The sequence below is a fragment of the Populus euphratica genome, unplaced genomic scaffold, assembly GCF_000495115.2.
Source record: "Populus euphratica unplaced genomic scaffold, PopEup_1.0 scaffold3035.1, whole genome shotgun sequence".
Lineage (NCBI taxonomy): Eukaryota > Viridiplantae > Streptophyta > Magnoliopsida > Malpighiales > Salicaceae > Populus > Populus euphratica.
The window spans coordinates 13,232-14,303 of NW_011502854.1; positions in this window are offsets into that span (position 1 = coordinate 13,232).

Here is a 1,072-nt window from a genome sequence, read left to right on the forward strand (position 1 = left end):
TTTTATAATTGTTGTTTATAATTTGTACAATTAACCTCCCTGTGGTTCGACCCCGGTCTTGCCGGGTTATTTATTACTTCGACACTCCTACACTTGGGAGAAGACATTAATTTTTTAGTTGTGTCACTTATCACATAAATAAAAGGATTGATTGATGAGTTTAACTATTAAAATTGAGAAGATAAAGAGAGGGCTAATTTTAAAAAAGAAATGCTGGTTTAATCTAAACTAGACACTATTCAGTCATTAAGTCATATATGGAACTGTAGATCTTGGATTTTAGTTTGGTTTATATGACTAGAAAGCTAAGATATAGACTTAAGATATTTATAAATAATCTAAGACTCAATTTTGTTGTTTGGAAGTTCAAATCTTAGCTTTAAAATAGAAGTTTAAATCTATCTTGTAGCCCATATACTATTTAGTATTTAGCCCATATCTCGAGTTCTAAAAGTCCAAATACACTGATTTTTTTTTAAAAGCCAAGAAATTTCCTAGAACTTTCACGAAGATAATTTGTTCAAATTCTAATGTTAGCAATAATGTTTTCTCCAAACAAAAAGATAAAGATTGTTATCAAAGTCAAGATGTGACTGCCCACTTAACAATTAGTCAACAAATCAATTCAATGTCATGTTCTTGCTCTCTCTTTTTATATTTTTGTAATGTTTAGATTTTGCTTTCATTAATCTCTTGTTTATGCTTTTCATTTCTTTTTCCTTAGTCAACTTATATCTTATTTATTTATATTTCTCTTCTTCATTATTTTAGCTAAGTCATGTCAAGGTGAAAAAGGTACACTAATAGTGTAAGAATAAGTGTACTCTAAACTCAACATGAACTTTAATGTTTGCTACTAACATGTTTTGTATTTCTTAAATTGTTCACTTTTAATACTTTGTGACGCGACTAAAATATTGATGTCTTCTCCCAAGTGCAGGATTGTCAAAGAAATAAATAACCCAGCAAAACCGGGATTGAACCACATAGAGGTTAATTAATAAATTATAAATAACAATAATACAACAACAACAATAATAACAACAATAGTAACAATAATAATAATAACAAT